Raw genomic sequence first — 17728 nt, 5'->3', positions numbered from 1 at the left:
AAAAGATTGAGGGCATAAGGATAAGAGAGTGTCAGAGGATGAAATGGGTGGATGTCATCACTGATACAATGGGCATGAACTTGGGCAAACTCCAGGAGATGGTGAGGGATGCAGAGGCCTGCTGTGCTGCATACCATGGGGTCACAAAGAGTCTGACATGACTGGGCAAATTAACAACAGAACAGTAAACAGAATTACCTAATTATTAAAAGATAAACTTAAGGGCAAATAGAATCTAAACTCATGCATGGGATTTGGTAGAAAGAATTCAATTGCCTGATGGGTATTACACATATCATGTACAATTTTCTGTATTAAGTTGTTATGAAGAAGAAAATAGAGCCATCTTTATTCTGTTTTCTTCCACACACTGTGATAAGAAATTTAAATTTAGATTTGGGTTTAATGAGCTCTTTCTTACTAAGGCTGGAAAGTTGTGAAGCAAGTTGTCTAGTCACTACCATAAAGGCACAAAGTTAAATTTGGGAATCTGTCTGAAACTTTTCTTTTACTTCTCTGAGTTTTATTTCCTAAAATGGATGAATATTTTTAAAAAATACTAAAAATGATGTGCATATATTATGTATAAAGAGATTATACACACTTATATGTATAGGCATATACATCATATATATCACTTACACATCATATGTACACATTATATAATATGTATACCTTATATTACAACATACTTATGTGTAACAAGTAAAAATATAATAGTGTGTAATAATGTAATATATTAAAATATATTTTTATTTATATATACATATATATATATCATATATTTGTATCATATACAATTATATATCTATCTATATAAATATAGATATATATACACATTTTCTTTGGCTCTGTACTAATTTTCGTGTCAATAACAAAAGGAATTGTGTTAGTTTCCTGATTTGGAAATAAGTGAATACAGGAAATAAAATGAAAGAATGGACATTTCTGAAAACTCAATGAGTGATTTAGAATATTAAATTTCAGTATTACCTCAAAACACAAAGTCACAATACAAAACAATAAAACTGATGTTATAAGCAACAAGGTATGAAGTACAGGAAATTTCTAAGAGACTTCATGCAGAAATACTTGGAGATCCAGGAAAAGCAAAATGAGTAAAGGAATAAAAAATAATAATCAAATACACATCTTAATTTCTCAAACTGAGGTCAGATGGAGATTTTAGAACAAAAAAAAATCACTAAAGTCCAGATATAACTAATAAAAGTGACAGGCATTTTTAGACTGGTAACATTATGATCTGTAAATATCAAGAACATATTTTCAGGTTTTTAGGATTACTTAAAAGTTTATTTATTTATTTATTTTTGGGAGGCTTCCCTGATGGCTCAGGTGGTATAGATTACTAAAATGGGTTGCCATTTCCTTCTCCAGGGGATCGATCTTCCCAACCCAGGAAATGAACTTGGTTCTCCTGGAGAGGGAAATGGCAATGCATTCTAGTATTCTTGCCTGAAGAGCCTGGTGGGCTACAGTATGTGGTGTACCAAAGAGCTGAACACCACTGAGCAACTAACACACAACAGTTTATTCAATAGGGAAAGAGAATTAGTTTAACAGAAAGCTTCCTTTTCTAGCCACATAGAAGCCAAAATTCAGTGGCAAAGCATTTGCAGTATTTTGACTGACCAAGGCAGAAATCCTCAAATTACTTTCAGATAAAAGGAAAAGTTACAAGTAATTTCTGAGTATCTTATTTACAGAAGTATCTCAATGAAAATAAAATTAAATCATTTAGCAACTTCAAGATGGAGAAAAATAAGTTGTGGTAGAAATATCATCAGAAGAATGTATAGATGAATATTTATGAATCATTACAAAATGATTATAAACTATAAAACAAATAAGATAGCATTCTTGGTACTTAAATACCAGAATGAAAGGAATGGTCATTTGTAGCTTTTTCATTGACTGGGAATAAAATTCTGAATTTTTATAATTATTGACACTTTTGCAGTTGCTCATTAGTTGTGTCCGACTCTCTGTGACCATATGGACTGTAGCCTGCCAGGCTCCTCTGTCCATGGAATTCCAGGCAAGAATACTGGAGTGGGTTGCCGTTTCCTTCTCCATGGGATCTTCTTATTCCAGGGATCAAACTTGTGTCTCTTGCACTGGCAGGTGGATTCTTTTCACTAGGCCACCAGGGAGGCCCTTATTTTTATAATACCAAAGAAGAAACATTAAATATAACTTAAAAAATAATGTACAAAGTAGTAAAGTTGCTTCTCAAGTGACTGAGGAACTTGGTCAGATTTTAAAAGTTCTACCATCATTAAAAGTGAAAGTACTAGTTGCTCAGTTGGGTCTGACTCTTTGTGACCCCATGGACTCTAGACTACCAGGTTCCTCTGTCCATGGAATTCTCCGGGCAAGAATGCTGGAGTGGGTAGCCATTTCCCTTCTCCAGCATGAACAAGTAACAAAAGAGAAAATACAAAGATGTATGTGGGTATAAAATAACAGAAAAGGAAAAATCCAAGAAATATTTTCACCATTAACATGAACGCAGTAGATTCTACAGCTTCAGGAACATTCAAGTCAGATTTAGAAAGTCCACTTTTAAAAGTCTCAAAAAAGCCCACTTAGAATAATATTAAAAAGGCTCAATATTGAAGGGTAGTCTGAATTGAAAAGAGCAAATGTAAATGCAAATATAAGAAGTAGAGTAGTATTACATACCTAACAAAATGGCATGTAGGCCAAAAGCTTTTCAAGAAACTATGATAGATACTTTATAATGGTAAAATGTAGAAATCACTATAGAAGATATAAAAAGCATAAAAAGCAGTGAGTTGAATAGTCAAGCTTAAAATATCTGAAGCATAAATAAAATTAGTTTGAAAAACTGTATCTCTTTTGATTATAGTTTTCTTAGGTATAGGTACAGTAGTGGGGTTGTGGGGTCATGTAGTAGTTCTATTCCTAGTTTTTTAAGGTAGGACATGGAAGTAACCTAGATGTCCATTGACAGATGAATGGATACAGAAGTTGTTGTACATATATACAATGGAATAGTACTCAGCTATAAAAAGAAAACATTTGAATTCATCCTAATGAGGTGGATGAACCTAGAGCCCATTATACAGACTGAACTAAGTCAAAACTAGAAAGACAAACATTGTATACTAGCACATGCATATGAAATCTAGAAAGAATGTACTAATGAATCTATTTGCAGGGAAGCAATGGAGATGCAGGCATAGAAAACAAACTTATGGACACAATGCTGGAAGTTCAGTTCAGTTCAGTTCAGTTCAGTCGCTCAGTCGTGTCCAACTCTTTGCAACCCCATGAATCGCAGTATGCCAGGCCTCCCTGTCCATCACCTACTCCTGGAGTTCACTCAGACTCACGTCCATTGAGTCAGTGATGCCATCCAGCCATCTCATCCTCTGTCGTCACCTTCTCCTCCTGCCCCAAAACCCTCCCAGCATCAGGGTCTTTTCCAATGAGTCAACTCTTCGCATGAGGTGGCCAAAGTATTGGAGTTTCAGCTTTAGCATCAGTCCTTCCGAAGAACAGCGAGGACTGATCTCCTTTAGAATGGACTGGTTGGATCTCCTTGAAGTCCAAGGAACTCTCAAGAGTCTTCTCCAACACCACAGTTCAAAAGCATAATTATTCGGCACTCAGCTTTCTTCACAGTCCAACTCTCACATCCATACCTGACCACTGGAAAAACCATAGTCTTGACTAGATGAACCTTTGTTGGCAAAGTAATATCTCTGCTTTTGAATATGCTATCTAGGTTGGTCATAACTTTGCTTCCAAGGAGTAAGCGTCTTTTAATTTCATGGCTGCAGTCACCATCTGCAATGATTTTGGAGCCCCCCAAAATAAAGTCTGACACTGTTTCCACTGTTTCCCCATCTATTTCGCATGAAGTGATGGGGCCAGATGCCAGGATCTTCGTTTTCTGAATGTTGAGCTTTAGGCCAACTTTTTCACTCCCTCTTTCACTTTCATCAAGAGGCTTTTTAGTTCCTCTTCACTTTCTGCCATAAGGGTGGTGTCATCTGCATATCTGAAGTTATTGATATTTCTCCCAGCAATCTTGATTCCAGTTTGTGTTTCTTCCAGTCCAGCGTTTCTCATGATGTACTCTGCATATAAGTTAAATAAGCAGGGTGACAATACTCAATATCAGTGAATTTAATATTCTCAGAGTATAACATATTTAAATTAGAAGTTGCCTACAAAATATGGGAGACCATAATAGAGATGAGTAGGACTGATAAAGGATTCATTGATGGCTGAATAGTTAGATGAGTGAATGGGTGGGTGGATGAATGAATAAATGGAGGGATAGATAGATCAATAGATAAACAGTTACAATTTCTCTCAGTTTGCTTTTTAAACAAAATACGTGAATGCATACTCTTCACTTAGTCATGTGCAACAACTGGTGACCCTCCTCTGTGCAAGGATTTCCCGGGCAAGAATACTGGAAAGGGTTGCCATTTCCTTGTCTGGAGGAAGTTCCCGACCCAGGGATTGAACCTGAGTGTCCTGTGTCTCCTGTATCGGCAGATGGATTCTTTGCCACTGTGCCACCCCACACTATTCCAATTAACACATGGGATAAAGATAAAATTAATACTATAAGTACTGTTATAGAAACATCATTTAGAATTGAATATATTATATTTTCAAAAACTGTGTAATGTGGCTAAGACAGTTGTTAAAATCGAATTAGCCTTCAAAACACTTATAAAAAGCTAACAAAATGGAATATTATCATTGAACTTAAACACTCCACAATAGAATGTTATGGAATAAAAAATTAAACATTTTTATAGGTTTAGACAGAACTGGTGATAAATATTTATGTCTATCATGTTTCAATAGAAGTAATTTCATTAGATTAAAAATCTTTGCCAACATGTTACCAAAAAAAAAAAAAGTAGCCTAAATGTGCTATAATATCACATGACCATGCTAAACACACACAGTTTTCCAATTACTTGTGAAATAAGGGCAACGTATTTACTTTCTTTTGTATTGTTTTCATTTTAATTTTCCTGTAATCAAAACACAGTACTTTCATTATCAGGAATTTGCTGTTAGGCATGTGCGTGTGCTCAGTCATGTCTGACTCTATGAACTGTAGCCCATGAGGCTCCTCTGTCCATGGAGTATTCCAGGCAAGAACACTGGAGTGGGTTGCTTTTTACTACTCCAGTGGAAATTACTGACCCAGGGATCAAACCCATGTCTCTTGTGCCTCCTGCGTTGGCAAGCAGATTCCTTACTACTGTGCCACCTAGGAAAAGCATCAGGATTTCAGGGTAAACCTATTTAATCTAAGTTAAGAAACTTTATTGAAGAAAACTGAAATCTTTCTCAGGAAAACTGACAATTTTAGAATTTTTTTTTTATAATATGCTGCTAAGCATAGGAGCTCCTTATTTATTGTTGCCAAGATTTTTAAAGCAAGATAAATTTTCCTAATTACATGAATATTCATCTCTGACTGATGCTGCAGGAGAATAGATGAGACAAACTCAAGAACCATGTCCAGCCACAGCCCACAAGATACTTCACCAGAACTGTAGACAGGTCAGTCTTGGTTCATTTGTAACAATGTAAATACCACATTCTAGCCAGAGGGTAGGATATTTTCAATTGGGTAAATTTTGTGAGTCACAGTCCAATAAGAAGGTGAGCAACTGGTTTTCAGAGAATGTCCACATTTTCTATTGATTTCTTAGGAATGAGGTTTTCTCTTTCACCAATAAGCAATATTAGAAGAAAATGAGATTCCCCTCCTGGTTTAATGCAGTTCCTTCCCCCTTCTTTTTCTTTTTCTGGCTATTGTATTCTGTTTGCTCTTTATTTTTGCTTTTCCCTAGGAAATACCTAATGCTTCCAACGACCTTTTAATGGGTACTTGAAAATGGAATGACTTTTAGCGAAGCTAGTAATCCAGGTCAGAGAAGGCAATGGCACCCCACTCCAGTACTCTTGCCTGGAAAATCCCATGGACGGAGGAGTCTGGAAGGCTGCAGTCCATGGGGTCACTGAGGGTCGGACACGACTGAGCGACTTCACTTTCACTTTTCACTTTGATGCATTGGAGAAGGAGATGGCAACCCACTCCAGTGTTCTTGCCTGGAGAATCCCAGGGACGGGGGAGCCTGGCAGGCTGCCGTCTATGGGGTCGCACAGAGTCAGACACGACTGAAGTGACTTAGCAGTAATCCAGGTAAAAATCAATGCAATGCTTTCAATTCAAAGCACTTCCTTAATGTTTTTCACCATAACTCTGTGAAAGTTCCATTTGGGAATTATTTTTATGTAAACTGGATGTGCTTTTTCAGTGCCAAGAATGACAAAGGTTAAATTAACACATCCAGCTGTTTCCCACATGCTGGGCTTAGAGAGGACAGTATTCAACTTCCTTCCCCTGCTGATCCTGCCCCTGGGTTCTTATCTCCTCCCCACCCCCTCCACACATTCCCACAATGACAGGCCCTGCCTTGGTCTGGGCTGGGGTAACTGCCATGAAGCAGGTTTTGATAAGAGGCAGGATGTGTGATGTTTCCCATAAAACACAACTGGATTCAAAATATACTGTCCCCTCTCATACACCAGGGATAGGACTAATTCAGGCTGGTGACCGTCTCATCCATTTCCCAATTACCTGTCTAGAGAACTGTATCAACAAGCAAAAACACAACTTTGAAAAAGAAAGAAAATCCCATGATCAAATTCCCAGAGGGATCACAATAGTAAACATCTGGGAGAGGAAGGAATTTTTAAGTCAGTTTTTTTTTTCACCAATATCATATTTTTTCAGTTCCCAACATCCCTTGTTAGATAGATATTAGATAGATAGATAGAAAAAGAAAGAATAAAGATGATTATAAATATATGTATATATGCATATATTCGTATGCATATATATATATGGACTCCCCAGATGGTTCAGTGGTTAAAAAATCTGCCTGCAAATGCAGAAGAAGTAAGAGATGCAGGTTTGATCTCCGGGTCAGGAAGATCTCCTGGAGTAGGAAATGTCAACCCTTTCCAGTAATCTTGCCTGGAAAATTTCATGGACAGATTAGCCTGGTGGACTGTAGTCTATGGGGTTGCAAACAATCCAACGTGACTGAGCAACATGCGCATACATATATGTATACATTGGGTTGGCCAAAACGTTCATTTGGAAATCCCAATATGTTTGCTTTTAAAAGAGAATGTGTTATGTTGAATAATTGCAAACCCCCCCTCCCACTCACCTCTGCCCCACCAAAATTGCCTATAATCCTGTTATATAGATCCTGTGAATAGCTTATGGTGTGTGCATGTGTACGCATGCACTCAGTTGTGTCCGATTCTTTGCAGCCCCATAGACTGTAGGCCTCCAGGATCCTCTGTCCATGGAATTATCCAGGCAAGAATACTGGAACGCGTTGCTGTTTCCTGCTCCGGGGAAACTTCCTGACCCAGGTATCAAATCTCCATCTCTTACTTTACTTGTATTGGCAATGGGTTCTTTACCACTAGTGCCACCTGGGAAGCTCTAGGTTATGGTATGTGGCTAAAAGGGGTTTGCAGGTATAATTTAAGACTACAGATGTTAAAATTAGGGAAATTATCCTGAATTATATTAATAGGTCCAATCTGATCAAATGGGTCCTAAAAGCAGAGAATTATCTCTGGCTGATGTTGTAGAGATGCAATGAAAGAGGGAGACAGCAGAGAAAGAGAATTTTCAAATGTGAAAATGACCCAACTCAAACATGCCTTTGCTGGCTCTGAGATGTAGGTGGCCATTTTGGAGGACCAGCAGGAGGACTCTAAAAGAATGGCCAGTCCTCAGATGACAAAGAAGGAAATGCGAACTTCAGACCTATGTTCAGTCAATAGTCTAAATGAGCTTGGAAATGAATTCTTTCCAACTGCTTCAGGTAAAGAACCTAGAAATCCTGATATCATGCTTTTCACCTGTTAGCCTCTTAACCTAAGGAATAATGATGCAGAATTGTAGCAGGTATTTGAATTTTGTCTATCAAATCAGACACACCCACACCTAAAACTTAAAAAGAAATATTTAAAATATACTTCTTAACATTGTGTGTTCTTTCTGTTTTCACTCACAAAAACCCACATTATAATAATCCTTTGGCTAAAAGGGTTAGTCAATTAGAATTATTGACTAATTTCTTATTAGTCAATTAAGAAATTCATACCATTTCTCCTCTCTTACATTTAAAAGAAAGGGAAGCCAAAAAAAAGTTATATAAATAAATATTATTTTGGTGTGAAAATATTTGTGGTTTGTTGAAATTTGCCTTTAATATTGGAATACATTCTTAATAAATGTGGTTGTGTTATACATCATTTTAATATGTATTTCTTGCTTTATGTTTTTTGACTAATGGTGAAAAGTGTAGTGGCCAGTCATCAGAAGTTGACAAGGACCAGTTGAGAGCAATCATTGAAGCTGATCTTCTCATAACTACATGAGGATTTGCTCAAGAATTCAATGCTGACCTTCTATAGTCATTCAGCTTTTGAAGCAAATTGAGTGAGTGAGTGAAAGTCATTCTGTCGTGCCCAACTCTTTGTGACCCCATGGACTATACAGTCCACGGAATTCTCCAGGCCAGAATACTAGAATAGGTAGCCTTTCCCTTCTCCAGGGGATCTTCCCAACCAATGGATCAAACCCAGCTTTCCCGCATTACAGGTGGATTCTTTACCAACTGAGCCACAAAGGAAGCCCAAGAATACTGGAGTGGGTAACCTATCACTTCTCCAACAGATCTTCCTGACCCAGGAATTGAACCAGGATCTCCTGCATTACAGGCAGATTTTTTACTACCTGAACTATCAGGAATGCCCTTAAACAAATTGGAAAGATGAAAAAGCTCAATAAATGGGTGCCTCATGAACTGACCACAAATTTTAAAAATTATCATTTTGAAGTGTCATCTTCTCTAAGTCTATGCAACAACAATTAATCATTTCTCCATTGGATCATGACCTGCATTCAAAAGTGGATTTTATACAATAGCCTGTGATGATCAGTTCAGTGGTTGGACCAAGAAAAAGCTCCAAAGTACTTCCCAAAGCCAAACTTACACCACAGAAAGGTCATGGTCACTGTTTGGTGGTCTACTCCCAGTGTGATTTACTACAGCTTTCTGAATCCCAGTGAAAACATTATATCTGAGAAGTATGCTCAGCAAATTGGTGAGATGCACTAAACACTGCAACACTGCAGCTGACATTGGTCAACAGAAAGGGTCCAGTTCTTCTCCACGACAATACCCAAGTGCACATTGCACAACTAGGGCCTCAAAAGTTGAATGAATTGAGCTGTGAAGTTTTGCCTCATTTGCCATATTCACCTGACCTCTAGCCAACCAGCTACCACTTCTTCAAACATCTTGACAACTTTTTGCAGAGAAAACACTTCCACAACCAGCAGGAGGCAGAAAATGCTTTCCAAGAGTCTGTCAAGTTTTGAAGCACAGATTTTCATGCTACAGGAATAAACAAACTTATTGCTCATTGGCAAAAACTTGTTGATTGTAATTATTCATATTTTGACTAATAACGATGTGTTTGAGCCTAAGTATAATGATTTAAAATTCATGGTCTAAAACCACAATTATGTTTGCAGTTCAGTTCAGTTGCTCAATCATGTCCCACTCTTTGCAACCCCATGAATTACAGCATGCCAGGCTTCCCCGTCCATCACCAACTCCCAGAGCTTGCTCAAACTCATGTCCATCGAGTCGGTGATGCCATCCAACCATCTCATTCTCCATAATCTTCTTTTCCTCCTGCCTTCAATCTTTCCCAGCATCAGAGTCTTTTCTAATGAGTCAGTTCTTCTCATCAGGTGGCCAAATTATGTTTGCACCAACTTAATAACTTTAGCATCATCTTCTCTGAAAGCATCAACAATAGCATCATGATATGAAATTACCTTAGTGCATTTGGCCCTTCCTCCTCTGATTAGTGGAGAAGGAAATGGCAACCCGCTCCAGTACTCTTGCCTAGAGAAACCCACGGACAGAGGAGCCTGGTGGGCTGCTGTCCATGGGGTCGCACAGAATCGGACACGACTGAAGTGACTTAGCATGTGTGCATGTATTGGAGAAGGAAATAGCAACCCACTCCAATATCCTTGCCTGGAGAATCCTAGGGACAGAGGAGACTGGTGGGCTGCCATCTATGGGGTCACACAGAGTCAGACATGACTGAAGCAATTTAGCAGCAGCAGCAGCAGCCTCTGAGTAGATATGTTCCTCTAATCTAGGTAAATCTGGGAACATAGCACACACAAGGAACATTTTATCAGGGAAATCAGAGCTCTGGGACCACGCAATGGAAAATAAAATACCTTTGAACTGCTTTTACATAGTAGCTCCCACAAAGAATTTTTCCAGCCACCATCATTGATTTTAAGATGATTGAGGTAAGTTGAAATGTTCTGACTAGAGAGTGAGCACAGCCAGGGGTATTGTTGGGTTCCATCTGAGAATTCACTGTCCTAACATTACAGGAGACCTGAATCAGATTCAAAACTTGTGCCAAACTGTCCCTGCAGCTCGGTGCTCATCAGCTGGCCTCAGATGGAATTTGCAGGCTGGTGAAAAGCAAGGAAGAGAGCACTGCGGCTGTTCTGTAGCCTGGAGGAGTCCTGCTGTTGGCAAGGGTAATGGCATGGCAAACACTTTGCTACTGACAATCTAGAGCAGCTCTCTTGCCAACATTCTACCAAATGAGGCTCAAGAAGTTCAAAATGCATCACTCAGAACAGTTAAGACTATGGAGCATTTTAGAAGGAATAAAGCAATAATATATGTGAGTTATTTGGCTCTACAAACATGAAATGAGAATATAAAAATTATCAATAAATGCTTGAAAGGACTAATTTATGGGAAGGGACATGAGAACATTAAGTAATAAAAATTATAATATGTAACTGTACACCTAACTAAGTTTAAGATAAATAAGTATAAGAAGCTAAGTCATTTCAAAGTTAAAACTACCTCAAAAAGGTACACAAAGCATTAGCACTTTGTCCTTCCATTAAAGAGTGCTTTAGAGGATATAATCAGGCCCTTCTAACTCTTAATATTTCTGAGATAGTCCAAAAAATGCAAACATAATGCATTGCTTTTGAGACTGGGACACTGTGTGGAGACACATCCGTGAGCACTCAGCATGTAGCATGGGTAAGCCAGGATGCATTTTGAGGAAAAGCTGATTCATTGTGCCATAAACATTTGGAGAACACTCTTTTGGTATTTCCAGACAAGCTGAAAGCCAACCCTGTCAATTGGCATCAAAGTCGTTAGCAAGCTACTGCTGAGAAAGAGAGAAAGAGATCACATGTCACTGGAAAGGGAGTGCTTCAACATTTCCCCCAAAACTGGATGGCAGAGCGATTCATCTCCCTCCTCATTCTGTTCCAATGCAAAATCCCTCATCCTTCAGGAGGAGTGCAGGATCTGCTGATGTGAAATTTTTATTCTGATTTTCTATAATTTCCTCAGCAAACAAAAGGATAGACCCATTTATGGTGGAAAACCAAACCCAATGGTGGGTTTTCACCACAAAGCAGAGACTCAACCACAGGTCCAAACACATGTTTTTATCTCTTCTTTCTTTTCCCGAGTACAGTTCCACTGGTTATGACATAAGCCACTAGGGAACACGGTGTTTGTTGTCTTGGGTAATCTGTTTGCAAGAATTTACCAAATGATTCTCAAATTAGCATGCCACACACTATTTAAAATTTAAGGGAAAAAAAAGGTTTTTGGCCTCCAAGTAAAGATAGAAGATTAGTGTTAGTTAGTGTTAGTCGCTCAGTCATGCCCAGCTCTTTGTGACCTCATGGACTGCAGCCCACCAGGCTCCTTGGTCCATGAGAGATTTTCCAGGCAAGGATACTGGAGTGGGTTGCATTTCCTTCCTCAGGGGATCTTCCCAACCCAGGGATAGAAAAGAAATTTATTTTATGTATATAAATGTTTATATGGGAGTACATAAAAATGTTTGTACGTTTACTTAGCAACCTCAATGTTTTTGATTGCTTTGAGTTTCTTTAGTTGACACTTTATGCTGTTTTATAGTATATGTCCTATTTGCATAATAGTCATTAGCCAAAGGGGCTTTGCTAATACAAAGCAAGTATACAGCAAGTATCTAAGAATGTTATTTTCAGTTTAGCTCAGTATTACATCAAGGGAAGAGAAGGGGATGACAGAGCATTAAATGGTTGGATGGCATCACCAACTCAATGGACATGAGTTAAAGTAAACTCCAGGAGTTGGTGATGGACAGGGAGGCCCGGCATGCTGCAGGCTGTGGGGTCGCAAAGAGTCGGACATGACTGAGCGACTGAACTGAACTGAACTGAACTGAGCACCAAGGGAACCCACATCCATCCACAGTGTGTTGCTGTTCTGAGGAAGAGAAGATTATCCAATCAGTCAATGAAAACATGAATGACTACAAGCAGTGAACATATCATGAAGTATCTAATTAATATACCAATGATCCTAAAGCTGAAAAATGAAATTTTAGTCAAGACAGAAAATGTTGATAAATAAAAAAAAAATTGCCCTAGTGATTTTTCAAGTTAGACACTTTTGTTTGATAAAGTTGCCACAAATTCATAACCTTCCTTTAAGGTCTTTTCTTCCAACTCTTCCACCAGATGAGAGAGAGAAAGAGTATCAGGACTTCACAAAGTGGAAGCTGAGAGTCATCCTTCTTTTATCAAAGGTAAAGGATAGTTCCTTTTGGTTTTTATTTTTTAATATTTTTTATAAGTCAATATTTTTATTGGGGTATCGAAGAGTTGACTCATTGGAAAAGACTCTGATGCTGGGAGGGATTGGGGGCAGGAGGAGAGGGGACAACAGAGGATGAGATGGCTGGATGGCATCACTGACTCGATGGACGTGAGTCTGAGTGAGCTCCGGGAGTTGGTGATGGACAGGGAGGCCTGGCGTGCTGCGATTCATGGGGTTGCAAAGAGTCAGACACGACTGAGAGACTGAACTGAACTGAACTGAACCAGATAACAATGTTGTGATATTTTCATGTGAACAGCAATGGTATTCAGCCATACATATGCATATAGCCATTCTCTCCCAAACTCCCTTCTATGCAGGCTGCCACATAACATTGAACAGAGTTCCCTGAGCTATGCAGGTCCTTGCTGATTATCCGTTTTAAATATAGCAGTGTGTACACGCTCACCCCAAACTCCCCAACTATCCATTACCCCATAAGAGATACTTCCTTTTAAAAGGATCATTATGGTCTCAGGTTAGTTATACATGAAAGAGATGACCTCATACTTCTCAAATTAATATCCATAGTACTTATTATAACCTTCCCTCAAAATTACTTTTTATCACTAAACTTCCAGTGGAAAACAAATATGCTAGACTATTTACTGAAACATGTGACTCACAGCACAGGTCCTCATGATGTACAAGCTCTGATCTGAGCTTGCCCTGTATTCATATTTTCTCCCTAAGTATGCTACATCTTCAATGACATAGTTTTTCCTGTCATTTTGTAGGGATTGTTTAAAAACTGCCCCAAGTTCTTAAAAAAAATAGTTAATTATCCTATTTCTACATGAGAAATATATATTATGACATGGTCAGAATTTCATTATTATGTCAAAATATCCTTACCCTGAGACAGAGAAAAATTTTTGTGGCTATTGCCAAAAAATAATTTCAGTTACCCTGAAATAGATTCTCACTATTCCATTGCTCCAGGAAGTTATTTACCTCATTGAAGACAGAAGTTGACTCTCTTTTCACCCCCTGATTGCACCTGACCCAGGGTTTGTCAATTGCTTCATCTTAAGATTTGAAAGTTTATCATATAGTACTTGAAATATATCTTTTTTTGGACTTTTAAGTTACTATTTATGGTACATTCCAAAATATTAAACTGAAAAAGAATTGTTCTCTGGTAAAATGTTTCCAAGTCCTTCATTAACTGCCTTTCCTTTTGGTTGCTTGACTTTGATTTTATTGCTTTTCATTTTGTGTGTATGTGTTTGTTTTTTGTCTTTCACAGAATATACATGTTACTGCCCTTCTTAAGTTTTCCATGTTGTACTGTGTTTAAAGAACTGACTCAAACATATAAACACATGAATGCTTGTGTTTATATGTTGGAGTCATCACAACTACCATAGATTAAAATTCAAGAAACACATAATCAAGTTAAAACTCAAGTAAAAATTACAATTCTAATATTAGAACTCATTTCCTTTGCATACTAATATTTCTGGAAAAAGTAAAAGCCGAGTACTTCATTATTCCAGCAAACTTTTACTATTTTCCAAAGCTTGTTCTTAGAAGGCTTGCCAAAGATGTTTTGGATCAAAGTTTGATAAATATTTTTTGAGGGTTGGGTCAGTCTAGCAAAGATTAAAGAGTACTGAACTGCAACATTTTTGCTGAATTAGGGCAAACCACTTAACCAATTTGGATATCCATTTCCTTTTTGGTAAAATAAGAGATGGGATGCCTGCCCCTTTCTGAAATCTATTATTTAAAAATAAATAGATGCATACACTGTACTATTAAAGTAAGGTCATAATTCTTAAAGTACTTTTTCTTTGTAAGTTATTATGAATAAATAGTATTGACTTCAATGGAAAATATGCCAAACCGTATCATAACAATCTTTCAGTATTTATCATATTAACAGATAATTATTTAATTATAAAATATGATATATAGAGATTGAGTAAAATTTAACATATTTTAAAATAAGATACACTGTTAACTTAAGGATAAGTCTGATAAAAAATTCCTCCTACAGCAAAGATAATTCCAAATATGACCACAGTTTATCCAGTAATCCTGGAGTTCTAGAAACCCTACAAATTTAACATTAACATAGGTTGGAGCATCGGGAAGGGGTGAAAAGTTCTTTTCCCAAATTCCAAATGAAAAGTAATTTTGGTAATTGTTAGCAACGATAAAATTGCAAAATACATGAAATAAGCTATCTGCATTTTCAAATATAATCACGATATTCCAGGTTTAAGAAAACAACCATACACAATAATATCTTAAGATCACAGATAGACGAAAATATGACCCATCTCATAGTTAAACACTTTATTCCATGCTTTACAATGTATGTTCTCATCATGTAACTGTCATTATCTCAGAGAATCTGCCACAAACAGTAATAAGAACATTATGTTAGATTTTTGTTGTAGTCATCAGATTTTTCATCTCTTTTGTGCAAGATATTGCTATGTTTTCATTATTATAGCTTAATTTTAACCATCTGATCCCTGTTATATCAAATTACCCACCATCCAGCTAACAAATGCAAAATCCGTGTCCCTGCTCATGCTAACTGTCCCCACAGAATGTTGCACATATGTATTTGACTTGAAAGCTTCTTGACAACTAATTGAGCACTAACAAATTCCCATTTCAGAAAAATTAATTGTCTTTCATAGAAGGTATCTTAGGACATTAAGACAAAAGTCATTCAAAGAGCAAAGTCAATCCAATAATGCCCTGAATATTCATTATTTAGAAAAAATTATTTATTAAATATTAATATTTTGGCCTCTCTTCTTGATACTATTGCAAATATTGATACTGAAGTCTTTCATATTCTCCTTGCTTGCTTCATTCATATTTATGTATATCTTCATAAACAAATGATAGTAACTTTTGGGGGGAGGGGGACTTCCCCGGTGGCTCACACAGTAAAGAATCCGCTTGCAATGCAGGAGATCTGCATTTGATCCCTGGGTTGGGAAGATCCCCTGGAGGAGGGCATGGCAACCCACTCCAGTATTCTTATCTGGAGAATCTCCATGGAAAGAGGAGCTTGGTGGGCCACAGTCCATGGGGTCATAAGAGTTGGATACGACAAAGCGACTAAGCACAGTACAGTAACTTCTTACAATTTCTAATGATTATATTTTCCCAGTGGGATATAGTCATCTAATTATTAATATATGATCAACAACCTCTAAAGACTGAAAACTATGAAGTCAGTTTACAGTTTTTGATGATAATTTTATGTTCAGTTCAATCACTCAGTCATGTCCGTCTCTTTGCAACCCCATAAACCGCAGTACACAAGGCCTTCCTGTACATCACCAACTACCAGAGTTCACCCAAACCCATGTCTATTGAGTCAGTGATACGATCCAAGCATCTCATCCTCTGTCTTCCCCTTCTCTTCCTGCCCTCAATCTTTCCCAACATCAGGGTCTTTTCAAATGAGTCAGCTCTTCGCATTAGGTAGCCAATGTACTGGAGTTTCAGCTTCAACATCAGTCCTTCAAATGAACACCCAGGACTGATCTCCTTTAGGATGGACTGGTTGGATCTCCTTGCAGTCCAAGGGACTCTTAAGAGTCTTCAACACCACAGTTCAAAAGCACCAATTCCTCGGCGCTCAGCTTTCTTGATAGTCCAACTCCCACATCCATACATGACCACTGGAAAAACCATAGCCTTGACTAGACAGACCTTTGTTGACAAAGTAATGCCTCTGATTTTCAATATGCTGTCTAGGTTGGTCATAAGTTTCTTTCCAAGGAGTAACCGTCTTTTAATTTCATGGCTACAGTCACCATTTGCAGTGATTTTGGAGTCCCCCAAAATAAAGTCTGACACTGTTTCCACTGTTTCCCCATCTATTTGCCATGAAGTGATGGGACTGGATGCCATTATCTTAGTTTTCTGAATGTTGAGCTTTAAGCCAACTTTTTCACTCTCCTCATTCTCTTTCATCAAGTGGCTCTTTAGTTCTTCTTCACTTCCTGCCATAAGGGTGGTGTCATCTGCATATCTGAGGTTATTGATATTTCCCCTGGCAATCTTGATTCCAGCTTGTGCTTCCTCCAGCCCAGTGTTTCTCATGATGTACTCTGCATATAAGTTAAATAATCAGGGTGACAATATACAGCCTTGATGTACTCCTTTTCCTATTTGGAACTAGTCTGTTGTTTCATGTCCAGTTCTAACTGTTGCTTCCTGACCTGCATACAGGCTTCTCAAGAGGCAGGTCAGATGGTCTGGTATTCCCATCCCTTTCAGAATTTTCCACAGTTTATTATGATCCACACAGTCAAAGGCTTTGGTATAGTCAATAAAGCATAAATAGATGTTTTTATGGGACTCTTTTACTTTTTCGTTGATCCAGCAGATGTTGGCAATTTGATCTCTGGTTCCTCTGCCTTTTCTAAAACCAGCTTGAACATCTGGAAGTTCACAGTTCACATATTGCTGAAGCCTGGCTTGGAGAATTTTGAGCATTACTTTACTAGTGTGTGAGATTAATGCAATTGTGCGGTAGTTTGAACATTCTTTGGCATTGCCTTTCTTTGGGATTGGAATGAAAACTGACCTTTTCCAGTCCTGTGGCCACTGCTGAGTTTTCCAAATTTGTTGACATATTGAGTGCAGCACTTTCACAACATCATCTTTCAGGATTTGAGAGAGCTCAACTGGAATTTCATCACCTCCACTAGCTTTGTTCGTAATGATGCTTCCTAAGGCCCACTTGACTTCTCATTCCAGGATATCTGGCTCTAAGTGAGTGATCACACCATCGTGATTATCTGGGTCATGAAGATCTTTTTTGTACAGTTCTTCTGTGTATTCTTGTCACCTTTTCTTAATATCTTCTGCTTCTGTTAGGTCCATACCATTTCTGT

Source organism: Bos grunniens, chromosome 1 (assembly GCF_055505025.1).
Source record: "Bos grunniens cultivar Pamir isolate PY7600 chromosome 1, Bosgru_T2T1.0, whole genome shotgun sequence".
In the NCBI taxonomy this organism is placed as follows: Eukaryota; Metazoa; Chordata; class Mammalia; order Artiodactyla; family Bovidae; genus Bos; species Bos grunniens.
The sequence above is the reverse complement of the archived record's forward strand: the minus strand, read 5'-3'. Positions refer to the sequence as shown.